This window comes from Camponotus vicinus, unplaced genomic scaffold (genome assembly GCF_025532165.1).
Source record: "Camponotus vicinus isolate PSW18456_S1 unplaced genomic scaffold, iyCamVici1.0 SCAF_7, whole genome shotgun sequence".
Lineage (NCBI taxonomy): Eukaryota > Metazoa > Arthropoda > Insecta > Hymenoptera > Formicidae > Camponotus > Camponotus vicinus.
This window is the reverse complement of record NW_028141979.1, coordinates 2,573,551-2,591,031: the sequence shown is the minus strand read 5'-3', so window position 1 is coordinate 2,591,031 and position 17,481 is coordinate 2,573,551. Positions and strand designations below refer to the sequence as shown.

Below are 17,481 nucleotides of genomic sequence, written 5' to 3'. Positions count from 1 at the left end.
TCGACCAATAACACTATCAGACCGGTCGTAATAATTGATAATGCACTTTGTACGCCCCGGGAACCGGGGGTAACTTTCTACAAAGACACCGATGCCGCTCGTACATAAGGCATGGCAGACGAGCGAAGCGCGCGCTCGATGTACAGGTCAGTGCACCTGCCTGCTCGAAACTGCAGTTCCGCGGAATCGATCAGAGCCGCCCGCCACGTGCAAAGACTCTCGACGTTGCATAGTTCTACATTCGATAGCACGCATACCGCCTCTCTCTCTCTCTCTCTTTTTTCCTCCCCACGACTTCAATGGGCATTTGCAGGCGCATTCTCGCATTTTACGCGGACGGCAGTTAGTCGATCCCTTTCACTTCGCGGCGGTTGTAAACGGCCATTATGAGCTAACTTCCGGAACAATGCGTTGTACGCAAGAGCAACGAATAACTTCCGGTAACAACGCGCGAAGTCGGGCGAAACCGACGGCGATATGAGCAATTTCGTTCGGATTCGTTCGTCGAACGCTGTCATCTCGTGGCGCACGCGCTATCCGGCATATGATGCGGCGAAAAAGCGTATTTTTACTTCGACCTACACTTATATATCCGTCGATAATTTATATCGGCTTTCAGTATGATGTTCCTTTTCAAAGTTGAGCTCGTAACAATATGTTTTCCCTTTTTTTTCCGTCAGTAAAACTGCTCTACAAGTGAGTTGGAAAAGAGAAAGTTGGCGTTCAACTATAAAATATACCGCGTATAATTTTGATGCGGGGCAACATTTCAATATCGTATTATAAAGTTTAACGTAACGAGATGTAACGAAAAATAACGCGGTTACGTAAAGGGTGATATTCGAATCTTATAAATTTTTGACACATCGAATAGTGGAATATTTTCTCGAGCAAGAATCGCAATCTTTCTTTTTCTATAGATGAAGGGTTTAAAAGGTTTTTCTGATGGGAGAAACGAACATCATCAATTTGATCGAGGGTTTATTTTCATTATTTCCCTGTAATCTGCTGCGTGCAGCTCAACTCTGATCACGGGTACTTTAATTAATTCCAGAAATCAACATAATTTGACATCCGCAATTACATCCTTCAAATCGAAATATTCCCGTTGGACTATCCCCGATATACTAATTGATAAATACTTATTATAAATATTATTATCACACCGAGCAATCTCTATAATTATAATTTACCCCGGACTGATATCTCGGCAATTATCAATCGCCGATAATTGTAATATTAATCCCTTTGCTTGCTCAAAATACGTCATCAGTGATCATATTGTTGATCCGCGAGTTTAGCTTTCCATTAATCATCGGTGTCATTGGCACTCTTGTCTCGAGATCATGGACGCCAAAGGCAGAACCATAAATTTCGCAGGGAACGTCGTTTAGAAAAAAGTTTACCTAACGAGAAAAGTTATCGAATCGGAGGACGAGAGACGCGACGTAAAATTTCCGCGGCGCGATTTCGCTAATTATTTCGCATCACGCGAGACGTACGCGCGCGAAAACAACCGTTCTAATGACGACACAGACACCGGAAGAAAAGGGCAGATGTGCACGCGCACAGAGAGCCAAGGGCGAGGTTGGATGGGCACGTTGGGGAAGGGGGGAGGGGGAGGGGGGATGAATTGTGTCGGTCGGCGGATTCTCGCGACAAAGGCTAATTGCGACGCGCGAGCGAACCGCGTCGCAAACGGGAACAAGCCCATATTACGTCGGAACACACAGCCGTCCGTCGTCTCCGCCCTCGCCCTTTCCGGTTCTTGCCCCCGGCTCGCTCTCTCGCGAAACGACCGGGACGATATCGGATCGCGATGGGCGCGTCGTTGAGGTCGGCGGGGTGGACGATGGTTCACCGCGGTCCACCGGGCTCTCTCGTAGCCGCCATGGGTCTCGTGTGCCAGACTCCGCGAGTATCAACGCAACGATCCTGTAATCCGACAATGAGTAAATCTTCGAGGCTGGCCGGACCGCAACGCACACAAGAGCCTTGCGTCCGGTATTCGTGCGAATTTCCCTTTAGCGCGACTTTAATCGTGTTAACCCTTAACCTTCGATCGGTCTGCCGTTCGACATGTACTCGTGTCCATCACTAGATAATCATCCTCTCTCTCTCTCTCTCTCTCTCTCTCTCTCTCTCTCTCTCTCTCTCTCTCTCTTGATTGGCGATCGTCAATGAACCAAAGTTTCGTCCCCCGCACAATCGCTGATTGAGATTGCAGAAGACAAGATGAAGTGCATTTCGTAACAAAGTTGGATCAATAGAGTGATGGATGATCAGAATGGAAATGATCTCGTAAATGAGAAGTTTGCAGATTGCGATTGTTCAAACATATCGCGTTGCATATATAAAATTTCGATAAAATTCGGTCTAATCAAAAATAAGACGTATGAATTTGTCGAAATGTAAAATGAATAATTTAATGATTTAATAATTCCTTTTTAATATTTATAAAGTCACATTTATTATTAAACGTGCAGTGTAGTAATAAATATCAAATTATCAGAGAGGAAAATATTTAAAATTTAAGAAAAATCTAATTAATATAATGTATATGTATATTTTTTATTATAATGTTATATATTATTTTAATATTTATCTTTTTCGCTCCAATTTATTTATCTGCGAAAAATTCTCTGCAACATTTTAAACATTTGTTTTCAACATTCATAAAAAATCATCCGAAGAAATTACTTTAGCAGCATTTATCAAGAAATGTTATTCTGTTATCACGTCTCCAATCGCAGAGGTGTTACTTCGCGAAACATAAAGGAGCAGAGATATACATTTAAATGAGAATTCTTGTTCGCCATCGTCTTTGCTGGTTTAGGATGGTATTTAGTGTAAATTTTTCCGCTCCCTGATTACCGCAACTATTTATCTCTCCGGACGTTGAGGAAACGCTTTGAGGAAATCTCCGCCGGGCTTTCGAGTTTCGCGACGATTACGGATTGCCCTCCGGTAATTGAATGGATAATTGAAACGATCCTTATCAAGGCCACGCGGCTCTTATGGAGCACGGTCACGGCAAACGCAAACTCGTTCAACTACGGTTGCTTCCCGGTACTTCTCCTCTCCACCTGTTTAGACGTGCTAAGAGCGTTCTTTCCGACGCGGCAAGTTAACCAGCAATTTTAATCATTTAAATATTGATTAAAAGATCTTTTTCTTTTTTCGCCGTAAAAATGAGATAAACTGACTTTGATGTCGTTCTCGGTCAAGCGGCGTCTTTAGCAGTTATAAAATTCAATTCGTATAATAAATATCGCATGAATGTTTCTTCATATTTCTCTATTATAATTTATATACGCTAAATACTTATCTTATATCTATTCGTAGGAGAAAAATTACATTCTAGTCAGTAAACTATAAATTTCAATGAAATAATATAATTGCTGGAAAATATATTTTGATGCAGTTATATTATATTATTAGAGATAAATAATACCGGGTTGAAATAATTAGTTGTATAATTAAGCAACGGTAGATTTTATTCTATTTTATTTTATGTAATAAAATAAAACAAAACACAAATATTATATGCGATTATATACGTGATGCATTCAATTTTGTATTGTCTGTGCAATTAAATTAATTAACACGGTTATATATCATTTTATACGCTTTAGCATTTGGATTTCGTATAGCATCGCAATCTCTTCTTCGTTCTAGCTGAAAGCCAAATAGAAATATCGACATGCATGAAAGCACCAATATATAAATACCTACATAAGCTATCGCGCACAAAAGGCACCCTCTTCGAAATTGAATTCCTTTTACTCCCGGCTTGCTCGCGTGTCCGCATCGGCCATCTTTGAATTCCGTGATATTTCATAGTATAGCAATATCCCGTTAACATGACGAGCTGAATTGTGAATCTACATGACTCGCTATGAATGAGCGTGAAATGTATCGCGACTTTATATTTTTACGCATTTAAAATACAACGAAAAATTCAATGAACAAGCTCAGCAAGTTATTTAATGATTTCAAAATATTACAAGTGAAATTACACACACACATAAAAAGTATATAACGCGATAAAATAATTATTCGATTAGAAGATCAACTGAGCCAATAATTTTTTAGGCATAAATTCATCTTCGCAAGTTTTAACAGAGCATTATATTTTTTACCTCTTTAAAAGACATCTTGTGCATAATTTGTACGTATATTTGGAAAGATTAAAGCTGTACAGGATGTTTGTAACGATAAAAATATAAAAGTATGTTGATCTTAATAAGAGACGAGTTGCGCAAAATTTGAAGTCGCGAATTATTCCCCCGTATATACAACAGTATTTTAGCCATTCGGCGCGCGCGAGGGCCATTTGTCAGTCCCGTCGAGCATTCTATACCTTTCGAATATTGATTTTCGATTTCGCCTCCTCATTGCAGCGGCGGCGGCGGGCGCGGGCTGTAAATTTCTCCGAGCGCACGTCGACCGGTCCTCTCGCGCGCTCCAGGGCGATACGACAACGTCTCTGCGAATCTCCGGCCGTATAATTTCCTCCCCCATTGTTAAACTTTCGTACCGGACGGCCATTTTGCCGAAACCGTCTGACTTTTCTTGCAATCCGCCGCACTTGCCGTCTTTCAGACCGTCCGCGCCGGCGGAACTAGGCGGAAAAGGCGTAATGTAAACGGGTCACTTGGCATGCAAGGCGAGGGTAGTTGCGCCACTGGAATTCCGTATGGATTAAGTGACCCCGCATGCATAAGATCGCGCGGAGAGACGTGCACGAGGTGTCTCCAAAGAGGAGACAGTAAGTTTGAGAAGTAGACACTATGTAAATAGCCGAGAAGGATTGCGTTTGATGAAGCCTTTTGTATATTTTGGCAACTTCTTAGTAGGAGACGAATCTCCCTCTGAAAACAATATGGATAATAATTCACAACATTTGTCCATATAATGATATAATAATTTTGTCTCATTTAAATAATCTTCCATTTATTTCAACTTTATTATTATTTCATTTTTATATTTATAGGCTGATTGTATTTTACATAGTTTCTTTTAATTATTATATTATAAGAGATGTGGAAAATTAATTATACCTCGTCTACGTATAATTTATTTACAAGATTGCTCGAGCAAAAAAAAAGAAAAATTTCCGGCGTAAAACTTCGACGCGTCGACTTCGAGAAATATCGTTCCACGAGAGATGTCGGATCGTTGCTAAAATTTAAATTGAGACTGATATAAATTCGTTTCCTTCGATTTAACTTTTATCGCGTTGCATCTATGAGAAATGAATATCATGGAGCTCGGGTTACGCGGGCAATTTCTTTTTGCCACTCTCCATTCTTTTTGCCGCTTTCGCGATAATTATTGCAAACACCTCGGTACGTGCCTTGGTTGTTATCTTTAATTTTCCTTCGCTACCATTTCTTCTGGTCTATCTTAGCGCTCTGGTACTCGGCGGTAATAATTCAGCTTCGTAATCCGTTCGCGAGAGAAATTGTTATAAAACAAACAAAATAATTCATCAACGTCGGTTGGAATAAATTCCTTTCTACTATACTTTATGATGCAAAGAGACAGAGATTAAGATGTTTAATATTTATTTCTGCAATATTCAGCATTACAAATAAAATACATGTTATATATTTGACAACTGAATGATGACTTTACATAGCTTTTGTTGGTCCAGCATTTGAAGAAAGCAATTACAATTTAATTTTTAAAAAGATCTATTTACTTTGTTAATTAAACGAAGTCTGGCGATATTTTATATTAATTAAGAATCGTATAATGAAATCGCAATTTCGTATAAAAACGCGAGAACACTTTAAATAAATAAATAAGTAAATTTCTCGCCCTTTTCTGCCGACGATGCAGACGAACAACAAGTTTTATTTACGCAAAGAACAGTTAATGATCACCCTTGATAACCTGAGGTGAAAAACAGTTATTCGAAAATAAACGTATCTCGCGTGCAGAAAATATCGCAGACCTCTCTGCCATTCAGAAATAATATTATCCGCATAAAATTCCGATCCCGCTGTCTCTCGTAGCTACGTAAAAAGATAAACGCCGTCTGGCTGAAGCCGGCACTTTCGGGCGTCGCGACGCGGCTAAGCTTCGTCAAGTTCTTCCAGGGGTTCCCGTCCGCGCCCCTTTTTTATTTCTTTTCCCTCGAATCTCCTTTTTTCACGCGGTTGCGCACCCAATCCCTCCGGAGAGAGGAAGAGGGAGAGAGAAAGAGAGACTGCGAAGAAAGCGACAACAGCGAGGTGACAACGCAATTTCGCGGACGTAACAGGCGAGAAGGAATAAAGAGATTGTCTTTCGCGTTGGTGCTTAAAAATTTGCACTTTTATGCCCCGCGGAATAAAACTACCCAGCGCGAGCTTTACGTTTCCCCAGACGCGAGTAGGGTTGTGTGCGTCGCCGGCATACAGTTTGGTTTAGCAGCGTCGTATTTATGGCCACGGGGGCCCGAAGCATGAGAATTATTTTTGGAAGATCCTTCTATGCGAATCAACCTGAAAGGATATAGATATAAACCTCTATATAAAAGAGTAAAAGTCCTATCTTACATAAATATAGAACAATAATATTTTTCAAGGATTTTTGTTTTACATTTTGTCTAATAATTTCTTTAAGATAAAAAGGATATAATAATTTAATCATAAAAGGAATTTAATAAATAAATGTTTTAACATTTCATTTTTATTTTTTATATAATTAACTTGTAACTAATTTTGTCTATACTTCTCATTATTAATAATATATTTGAATTAATTATAAAGAGAAAATATTGAAAATTTATAATAAGAATAATTTGGTGCTCTTACAAGCTCCTAGTCTCATATAGTCTAATAATTTTTATATAATTTTCATAATAGTTTTAAATACTTTGAAAGGGAAGTCTGTTTATGTTACGTCTTTAATTGACTTTCATATTATCTATTTTATAAAATCGACTGCTCAGATTAAAACTGTTACACATGGTTTATGCAGCGATTAGCACATAGACATCTTGATTTATTGGATGTGATATTGAAGAGCTGCGAAGCGTTGAATGAATCATTAAACACGCGCGTTCGCGTCTCATTTTACACATTATCCTATTGCAACCATGCGTAAATAATATTAATAAACGTCATGAAATATACGGTACCGCATAAATCCGAGTTGAATTACGGTGAACATTTTGCATCATAAATATCGTCGCAATTTTTTTATAATGAAAACTTTGTAATTATGTGCATGTAAAATATCATTATGTACGATATTTATTATATCAGCCAGAATTATTTCCTTTCCTTTGCAAGTGTTTAATCTGCAGCTTATTAGCAAAAACCAAACTGTATCAATTTTTGATATCTTTTATAATGGAATAATCAGATTTATATAAAAAATAAAATATATATATTTTAAAGTTTTTGGTTGATATTTCACTAGAGAAAACAGATCTCTAATATCTTTAAAAATTGCACGCGGATAATAGAAGAAATGCATTATAATGCGGAATAAATCTTAATTTCTATGACGGGATATAATATTCCGCTTTTATCCCCCGTGCGCCTTATCTCTGAAAATATGAAACTTCAATTTAGATCTTTTCACGGTATCCTCGTTCCACTGAATAGCAGTGTATATATATACCGCGACATCGACGTTTCCACTCTTACAAGAGAGTGCAACAACAAAAAAATATTTCTGTTTATTCTCGACGCGCTCGTGTTGCACCTCGAATCTATCCTCCTATTTTGTGCCGCGCTGCGAACCGCAAAATAGATGAACGAAAGATCGGGGCGAAGAGTAAAAGCGTATATATACATATATATATATTTACACAAGCGTATAGACACGGCTATATACGCGTATATATATTCTCTTTGGCGCGGTGCTTTGAAACGCATCGGTTTTGCCGAGGGGAGCATATTTCGTACATGCTGACTCGTGCACTTGCCTGTTTATCCTGCGCCTCCACCATCCCGGGGGTGGTTTCGGCGCAGGCTAGACTCGCAGGCCTGACATTCGACTTTCCCGAACCCTCTATCTATATCTCTATTTCTATAACCCTTTTTTTCTTTCTCTTTTTCGCTTTCTCGAAGATCGCAAGTCGATGACAGGACGAGGATGCGCGCGCAAGGGTGGTTTGTTTGAGCAACGAGTTACTTTTTCCACTTGGCGGTTTCCCATTGAGATGCTGATGAAATCTGACGACCCACGAAGTCTCTCTTTCTCTGTCTCTCTTTCCCTCTGTTTCTCTTGCTGGGATCGACGGCGACGTAGACGTCGCGACGCTACTTTCGCAGCTTTTAACTGCGGATCGCGCTGTGAGTCGATGCTTCGCAATTGCGAACTTTGCAAATTCTAATTGTACCTCGGTTCGCATTGTATCTTCGTCGAACAGGCGTGCACTGAATTTAAATTAATAAACTTTTAATCGCGTCGCGCGTCACTCGTAAATTTGCATGTCGGAAAATTATGAATGTATTAAGCGAAATAATTGAAATGAATGCAATGAAAATATGCCGGAGTGTGCGTTATATGAAGCACCGAGATTTAGACATATAGATTCTCCGACCAATAAGGAATACAATTATATATTCATAAATATAATTATATTTCGAAGAACATTTAGAGATACATTTTTTCTATCAATAACATTTCTTCTTCTTCTTTCTAGCGTTTACCGTTGTTCTACGTAAAATCTCCTTTAAGGTTAAAAAGATTTCGATAGCCTAACGATATTTTAACAAGCGATACACGTTTCCGATTTAGTTGCAAGTCACGTATCAAGAATTTTCACGAATATCCGGGAAATGATGAAGTCCGTTTTGTCCGTCCGTCGCGTTCATTATCGACGTGATAACGAGCAGAATTGTCTTACTGTCGACAAGTTTCAAGTGAAGAAAGCGCAATGGTATCTCTACGGGTGGTTTAGAAGTAGATAATGATCACCGGGAGGCGGATGGAAGGAGGCACAATCCCAATGTGCAATCGGTAGCAACCCGACTCCGCAATCTGCTGGTCGTGCTCTTCAATGATGAATTTAAAAAAAAAAGTCTCCCTTTATATTCTAATCTTCACTTACACGCACGTGGCTTCTTAATAGAATGGATGCACGCTGTTACACGTGCAACATTTCTAACCGCCGTCTAAAATTATGCACTGTAATCGACGATATCTCGATGACACTTCCGCTCATGCAAATACACCGCGGTGATTTGAATTGGGTTGTTAGCGGGCTTAAATATTCTTCCGCGTAAGTCTCGACAACTTGATTAATTGAAGCCGAATAATTAATCTTGAGTTACCTTATTAATCACGAAAGAGACGCGTTATTTCACAAACGTCATTGTACTCTTGGATTCCTCTGAATCTCTCTGCTCCTGCTTTATAATCTTTGCAATACATTTCTATACAATCTCTCCTCTTGTCGAGTTGTATAATTCTATTTTATTATTAAAATATTAATTAATAAATTTAAATACGAATAAAATTGAGATTTAGGGAAGAATATTTTTGATGTTAAAAAATCTAACGTGTTTATTCAAGTATTGAAATTATTATTTTTTTAATGCTGTTAACATTCATATCTTGTAAGATAAGCAAAAAATCTTAATATTCACAAAAATTATTTTTATATTTTGATCTTATGAATCACACATATATACAAGCGCATCAACGCATAACGTCTTGTATATATTCCACAAATAATAGAGATTGTATGTGGCGTCAGAATACTAAGGAGTTTGATGCGAGAGTTTCTATTATAATGGAATAACTGTCTATTTATCAGCAACGAGCGCAGACGGAGGTTCGACACTTTGCCGGCGCTGCCGGCAATTAATTAACATCGCGAGTAGCTGATTAACATATTATCGGCGTAAGACAGACGGTGTTAGAGGTTTGAGAGAGAGAGAGAGAGAGAGAGAGAAAGGGGAGAAGAAGGATAAGTGAGAGACTGCGCATGGAGATTGTGTGGTTCTCGAAATTTCATGTAGAGAGAAGAAAGGGATTGAATGACGAGATCTCAGGCTTGCTGAAATGAACAACAGAGTTAGGAGGCAAGAAGGGATCGAAACGCAGAATTGGGTAGATAGCAGAAATAGACGAAGAGAGAGAGATAGAAAGAGAGAAGGGTCGTAGAAAGGGGTAGTCCTAGAGCATCTCTCCAGACACATTCGACTATTAACCCAGTCGAGATTAGGGAAGACTCCGGCGACTGAAACCACGTCTCCACTTGCAATCCCTAGGACGGTTTGAACGAGACTTCTAGCCAGGCGCGATGTCTCCGTAACAAGGGCGAGTTCAACTCTCGAGTTGGTGACAGACGGCGCCCCTCAAACCTCTTGGCATATTCACCTTTTCATTTGCTTCGCCGTTATGTATGAATTATCTTTTTCTATTTTTAAAAGCCACACAATTACATATGTTGTATAAATTAAAGTTGTTGAAAAGAAAACAGCGATAACGTCTTAATTAAAAGTAAAGTAGTAAAGTTGAATTTAATTACTTAAAATAATTTAACTTAAGTGCGTAGGCTTTTCTCGCGGAAGAATCGCGGACTCGTTTCTCTTTAGCTTTCTTCCTTTTATGTTGAAAGAACGATAGTGATGGTATGATTAAAATAAAATCGTCGACATCGTCGTCGTCGCGTTATTGTCGGTGCCGCGTTTTCTGACGAATTGCAACGGAGATTCGTGGAGGAAATTCCGCGCCTCCGGCTGGGCGAGGGGCTCTGTGATTTATTACGAACACTACGTAATAGTAGACGATACAGTTCGTTCGTTTTAATGTTGTCACTGTTTTATTTTCGTGGATATGCGCGACGCCGCATTAAAAATAACGGTAATGTAATGGTAATAAACGTTCCATTTATCAAGTGTATCGTAGAAATTATTTCTAATGGAAAAATCGGTAAAATATAATTATCTTGCTTCGCAGACCATCCTCTTAAATTTGAAGTCTTACACTAATTAATTTTAAGACAAAACTATTATGATAATTTAATTAATTATAATAATAGAATAAAAGATAACGTAATAATATAATAATAAAATTAATATAATAAATTATGATATATAATGTAACGTATTTAATGCAATTTTTTATGATTATATGTTTAATTAAATAACAAAGATGTTAATGCTATTATGAAAATTGTTTCATTTAATAATATTTCTCGAAAAGTGTATAAAGGACCTTGTTTCTCTCAGTTTGTTATACTCGTTGAAATTTGTCGTTTCAATATTTGATTCGCGACATTTTCACAAAGCATAACAACATAATTATGTAGTCGAAAAGTTTGTCGACTAGTATAGTACATATATGAGTATGATACATATATTGATGAGAGACAACGACGATAACATATTATGTGTCGTTCCGTTTTAATATCTCGTTCTACTCAGTTTTAATTCCACTTGACGCAAATAGCGCATAATTACACATTGCGATAAATGCTCAAATTTAACGGCAATTTGGCATGTCCCATTAATAAAAGATACCAAGTTGATTTCCAACGAAATTTAGCAATGTTTCTGAATCCAGACATTATATTGTCGTTAAAATGGATAACGACATAATATAAAACCATAACAAGTTACGAATAATGTTATAATAATTATCAGCTTGTTCTTTTTAATTAAAATTTAATCGAAATAAGCGATGTTGGAATTAATAATAAAATATTAATTTACGTCATTTTCTTATAAAATTATTTTAATAATTTTGTTGTCCTTAGTTTTGTCCTATATTTCTTTCTTTTTTATCAAAAAATTTTCGCGGGAGTTTGGAACGATTTGATTGGCACTGGGCGTAGAGACAAGATTGGAAACAATTAACGGCAAAAATTGATGATGCGTAGTTTTAAAAAAAGGAATTGTCGATCGAAACACATAAGGAGTACAGCCGACATACAATATTTCCGTGGAAGGACCTTACGGAACCTAACCTGAACACGAGCTGCAATACCTATATATCAGACTTAATGTATTATGATCCTACAGTACATATACGTCACATACATCGTGTTACCGATACAAGGATGTATTTGCAGCTGTTTGCTCCTGTTACGCACACATACAGAGCTAAGCTATCGACAAACTAAGAGAAAAAATAGTACTATTTTTTTGTCGAGGAGCATCAATAATAATCTCCGGGAATTATAAATTGTACGAAATTGAAAAGCTTTAATACATGATTATTACTTATTGCAAATTTCTGGCATGGAAATCGTTAACTTTATTAGCGCGATCTGGAGTAATTATACACATTTATAATGGTATTATGTTGAAACAGTAGGGATGATAAAGTGTAGCATTACAAACACTGATAGGAAATAGTGAAATACATATTTTGTCCCGTTTTATTATATCGCGTCGTTATGTCCATGTTGTTTTGTCCCGATTATTTAGCGGTGGAACCATTCATGATGCTTACGCGAACGACACCTGGCGCACCTGGTCGCGGCATCCAGCGCATCGTTTCCATCGATACGGAGGAGGGAGATGGATAGAGTAGATTCTGATAGAGCACGGTACGGGAGGGAGACAGAGAGATCGAGGATGTCGGGTCGCCACAGGGGTTACAGTATGTAGGCTAGTTGGTAAAGGCAAACGCGAACAATTTGCCATAATAATCCGATAACTGATAATATTGGCAATTTGGCCGGGGACTAAACGGATCTCGCGGAGTGCCGCTGCGTGCGTTATCTCGATTATTATTATTGTTCGTGATCGTTAGACGGGGGGAAGGGATCCCATCGGCCGTAAATAAATATCATCCGCGGGTGACATTTCCTTCATTTTCCTCCTATCGCGAGCGTTTTATTGTTCCCGTGAAGAGGCGGAAAAAGTTTTCCGTGATATTTTCCGAAAATTGAATTTGATCCAAGCTCGACAAACTCGGTGTTCGTTTAGTGAATACGTGAGTCGTGAGTAATTTTTTAAACGCGTACCTTGCACCTTGGTATTATTAATTTTTTTTTATTTGCGTATGCTAGCTGCGCATCGTAAAACTCGGTAATCTAAATCGATTTTATTACTCCGAGCAAACTACGAAAACTAAATGAAATTGCTGAATCAGTAATAATGAGAGCTGCTTTGGCTAAACTGAATTGGTACTGCGATAACCGTGTTAACCGATATATTTAGTCGATAATTTACCAAAAGCATTAGATATGCAAGTAGGTTATTGCTGTTATGGTTACATGTCGTAATTTTGTTTTTCCATACTCAAAGGACGCCAAATTGCATTACAATAAAATAATCGTAAATATATAAATAAATAAGTATATATATATATATATATATTTTATTTATTTATTTATTTATTTTATTTATATATTTATTTATTTATTTTATTTATTTATTTATCATATTTATATTAATAAAATAATTATATATATATATATATATATATATATATATATATATATATGATCGGTTAAAAATCGTGCACTGAAATTTAGACGATTAAAAAAAATCATAGCCGCGAGAAATGGGTCACACGGATTTGATTTGACTCTTAAATGTGAAATCTATGTAACACAAATACGAACTATCAATTGACGAGGAATGGAGTCGATCGGAAAAATTAACGAAGTAAATCGATCAGCGGATGAGGGTAGAAATCTGTTTTCGTACGGAAAAGGCTGAATCTCGCGTTCCGAAATATCCTCGTTGTATATCGTCTTCGTCGAATGTCTGTCCATCACGGAGCGGAACGTAGCGCGATCATCTCGAGGAATCTCGACTCTCGACGCGCGGCGAGACGTGCTTCCAAAGTTCGCCGGAAGTGGTTTCGGGGGTGATTGATTTCCCACATCGAATCGTCGACGCGCATCGCCGAGCGGGATGGTTGGTGGATTTAGGGGGAGGACCCGGTTTAGGACCTAGATTCTGCGGGTTGCTCGCGGAAAATCGTTCAATACGTTCGAGAACAGCGATCCGATTGATTAATCGCGGCTGACGTTCATTATTCGATGATGACTAATTGTTATTGTTCGAGATTAAGAGGGACGATGAAAACTTTTTATTATATAAATTTGGACTTTATTCTCGGAAATGGAGAAAGTGGAGTGCATTTGAACTATCAATATATATATATATATATATACAGTTTTCTCTCACAGAGTGTGTATTTGAGAAACAAGCAGATATTTCTACGCACGGGAAAATCTCATTAGAATGAAGTCTGATATTCAAAAGCTGTCGTTCTGAAGTTGATTTGTGCATAGAAATCGAGCTGTATATATCAGGTCCCATTGTTTGGCATATGATTGAATATGGAGAAAATGGAAACTTTTTATTTCGTTAGCGATATATTAGTTGTAATGGAATTTATAATTGTTATACAATTGTGATAATTACTCAATAGCTTAAGCAATTTAATCATTTTCTTTAAATAGAGACTTTATCGATCTAATGTGTTATATTTGTACTCAAAGATATTATATTACTTTTATTTTTCTCCTTTAATTGTAAAATAAAATGTCATTTATTACATTTGTGAAGCGCATATAAATATTTCATAAATATAATAAATGAGATTTTACTATTTCATGGATTATCATTAAAGTGATAAACTAAAAAAAATGAGATAAGCAAATATAATTACATACATATAATAGTAGTTCTATCGCCTGAAAAAAGCAATTACGCTCGTTAATCTCTCATCAATATTATTAGTATCATTTATTTTTTACTATTTGATTGGAGGAATTATATTATCTTATTCTAAAGCTTTTTAATTTGATTATTTAATATTTGATATTTTCTGTTAGAAAATAATATATTAAAAATAGAACAAATATATATTAAAAGAGGAAGAAATTTGAAATCTTCAAAATGCTAAATTAAATATTGAAGATAATCCATATTGAAGATTAAATATTGAAGGTAATAATAATAAAATTGAATATTGAAGATAATCCATATTGAAGATAGATTATCCATAATTATCCATGCATTAATCAAACGGGTAATTATGCGATTAAGTACTGAATAAATGAGAATAAACTTAGAAAAATACTGACTAAGAAATAAGTCTCACATAAGATGTTCTTTAATTAAAAAGAAAATATATACGAAAATATCTCTACATTTTTTGTATTATTTATAAATTAATTAAATTTATCGACACATTGTTTTTCTCTTTTCAAGCGCATTGCGTCTCGCTCGAGTATCGTTGCAATTGAACAAGAAACATCGTAAAAATAAAATTCTTCGATTTCTTCGATTTAAAGGATATTATCTATTCGTAAGTTTATTCATTGATGTCGTCTCTCTATTAATTCTTTTTCACGATCCGCAGAATGAGAAAGAGAGAAAGAGAGGGAGACTATCGAATGGCAGGTAGCGAGTGCAACGAATGCCCCCGTCGTGCCGATTCACCTGGCGCAAGCGCGTCGCGCTCGCCGTCCCACCCTCTGCGCCTCCAAACCACCCTCGATCCCCGAGGGGGAGCCGACGGAGACGGCGGACTCGTTCGACGAAGACGAGTCGAGTTTCGGGTGTGGGGGTCGACTGACAGCCGAACTGTGCTTCAGTCGGCCGGCGAACTCGCGTGCCGAGCCTTCGTGTCCGCTAACGTTCCTCTCGCTTTCTCTCTTCTTCGTCATCGTCCGCCCTTCGTACGTCCGGTTCATACGCGACACGACGCCTACAACGTCCCACCGTCGTGGGGACGTCGCCGCGACTCGTCGATCGCACTCGCGAGCCAAGAATTTCGAGAAATGAAACCTCGAGATGGTCCGTCCTGAGGTGGATCGTGGATAGAGAGCGAGTTCGAGAGATAGAAATGTTTCTCGCGCGATGTTTCGACGATGATCCTCACGGCCGGATGACCCAACTCGAAGACTCGTTGGATGAATAGTGTTCAAAGTGGGATTTTCGAGGAAGTGAATGTGCAGTGCGTGATGTTCGGCTTATCGAATGATACTCGAAAGCACTTTCAAGAACTCGGCCGGTAGGCATAGTCGATTGAATATCGTTATCGAACATAAATATTTCTCTCTGCGAAGCTCTATTCAATTATTCATTATTCATTATATATGAAAAGTATCAGTACCGTGCATCAACCATCATCGAAACTCGCCAGGTATCGAATTAATAAAGATCTCTTCCGATTTTTCTGAACGATATCGTGTGCATGCGAAGAATAAAGTTTCGATGACTTGAAAAAAGTATTATAGAAGATCGCCGCAATTTATCAGAGGGCAGATCGGTAAATCCTTTGCGAAGCTATTGTTTGAAAGGATATCGATGATTCAACAAGAGTAGAAAAATTGCTCGTCACGATCTACTGAACTTTATCACGAGATTAGCAATATCATAATCTGGTCAGTAAGCTCAGAACGTTGTACGTGATGAATCGTTCGCGAAAACCTATCGAACTGACCGAAAAGATATTAATGAAACACGTGCATCGCGATCCATCGAGATTCGTCACGTTTCACATCGGGAGAATCCGCGCGCGATGAATCGATCGTTAAGACACATATCAATGACTTGAAGAACATTGGAAGAATCCACGGAATCCACGGATTTCGAGAGAATACATTTGCGAAATTTCCCTCGCACGTGACGAATCATTCGGCAACATATCCGCAACATATCCGCGAATCGCTCTTTACAAGCGAGCAACATATCATCTCTGTCGTCGTGAGAAATATAATATACGTCGCCGCGCGAGTCTCTCGCGAGCTTTTTACGAGCGGGGGATCGATAGTCGCCCGTGATAGTCATCGTTTTCCAGCGACCTGCATTGTTTCGCCGGCTGGAAAAATGCATTTGCCAGCCGGTTCGCGACGCGACGCGTGCGACAAGTAGTAGTAGCGGACATTAGTCCGGCCGGTTGGTCGCGACGCGATGAGACGCGGCGAGGTTCGAAAAGATTTTTGATAACGATACTATGGTGTGAGTGTACGACCTGTACGAAGGTGCTATCGATCGGAATCCAAGCTTCGTCTCGAGTGGAAGAAACGCTCGAGAACGAGACTGCAAAGATTGGGGCTTGTTAATTAAAGGCTGACCGAGACGAGGAACGAGCTACCAGGTAAATATTTTCCGAAGCCGCACGGTGAGATAGCGCAATTTTACTCCGCGTCGTTTTTCTCCATCTTCGTTTTCTCACGATGATGGTAGTAAACGAAAGTTTTTGCCAAGAATCGTTTCGTGTTAGTTTAAGGAGGAGGAGGAGGAGATTTCATTGTCGCGGCGAAGAACAGACTCGCTCTCGTTTACCGTGTCATGTCTGCGTCCTTTGTCATGCATGCGGATCGTAAAAAAAATTCTTTCGTGGAGTTTCACGTGAAAGATACTCCAGGCAAGATTGTTCGTAGAGGCGAAAAGAAAGTCGCGGGGTATGGGAGTGAGAAATCCCCCTTCGTTCTCTTTCGCGTACGAATTTCCGGCGACGTACGTTTACGGCTTCCGCGATCGTTTCGCTTCACGCGAAATTGGATTATCGACCTGCCTGTAATAGTCCTCCAGCACCAGCTCGTCGGAG

At 38.4% G+C, this 17,481-nt stretch overlaps 2 protein-coding genes across 7 annotated transcripts in view; both read left to right on the top strand.

Moving 5' to 3' along the window:
• The window catches only part of LOC145974942 (uncharacterized), a 116,771-nt gene that overhangs the window by 75,681 nt on the left and 23,609 nt on the right, over window positions 1–17,481 (top strand). The gene's annotated exons all lie outside the window — the stretch shown is intronic.
• Window positions 15,548–17,481, top strand: part of LOC145974940 (agrin) — a 324,984-nt gene continuing 323,050 nt past the window's right edge. For 4 of the 6 annotated variants that reach the window (XM_083105057.1, XM_083105059.1, XM_083105058.1 and 1 more), the window contains exon 1: window positions 15,548–17,028. The gene's annotated coding sequence lies outside the window, so the exon portion shown is untranslated. The remainder of the gene's footprint in view (window positions 17,029–17,481) is intronic. The other 2 variants (XM_083105061.1, XM_083105060.1) reach the window with 1 other exon arrangement.